We start from the raw sequence: 1136 nt of genomic DNA on the forward strand, positions 1-1136 counted from the left end.
GCGAGAGAGCAAGTAGGAACCTCATCTGCCCTAAACAGAATGAACAGGAAACTGAGAAGGGAGAACACAGGCCTTAAGGTCCCGATTTCGACCTCCTCCTCTCGCCCCTGGAAACACATAATAAGGGAACTTAGGGACGCTCTCTGTGGACTCGCTGGACCCGAACTACAGGAGGATAATAACAGGACAGTCTGTAAGATTCTGAAGGACATATTCGACGCATGCGCGGCTTCAAAGTGGAACGAGAAATGATACTATAGTGATGCCTTGACGTAACTATGAATTCTGTAAGATTTTATTATTTTTCAATTTCGGTTTAGATGTTAGTAGAGATATTTAATTCACATTTTTTTGGTTGCGTCTCCGGTGCACGACACACACTATGCAGTAATTTGCATAAGAAATTAAGGTTAATTTGATATCTTATATACATTTTAATGACCTTATGAATTTTCACTGATTCCACACTTTCCATTATCAGCTTTATTTGGTTCATCTCATATCTTTGAATTAACAAGCTTATGATTCAGTTTTATTTCAAATTAAACCCTTGTGTCATTTAAGTGTTTTTCTTTTAAGTATATATCAGTAACATAATCACTAATATAATCTCTTTTAATTAACTAGCTCATACTTATATTTACTCAAAGTAAACTCTTGCCTCTTTCAAGTATCTATCAATAACATTACCAACTTTGTTTGATTCATTTAATCTAATTGAATTAAACTTGATCGTGTTTCAGCTTTTCTTCATTTTATATTCTTGCGATTTCCACGTATTTCCGATCATTTAAGTATCTAATAACAACAACGGTAATTAATGATATGCAGGCAATAAATACAAATAGTCCTTTAATTTTCCCCAGCAGTGAGACGCGATTGTGGGAAACCCTCACAGGAAACTTGGCCAAACTTAATGAGCTGGAACGGACCCAGGAAAGGATTGGCTGAATGCCTGTACAAGCAACACGGAAGGTGGAAGAACAGAGAAGAACGGTCGAACGCCAGAACATTAACTGGGCGAGAAGAACGTTCTGGGAGGGATTCTGAGGAAGTGATAGGTGAATGCAAAGAATGAGTAGAACAGGAAGGGGATGAGTGGAAGAACATCGGGAGTAAGAATGTAAAAATGTATG

Source organism: Penaeus monodon, chromosome 27 (genome assembly GCF_015228065.2).
Source record: "Penaeus monodon isolate SGIC_2016 chromosome 27, NSTDA_Pmon_1, whole genome shotgun sequence".
In the NCBI taxonomy this organism is placed as follows: domain Eukaryota; kingdom Metazoa; phylum Arthropoda; class Malacostraca; order Decapoda; family Penaeidae; genus Penaeus; species Penaeus monodon.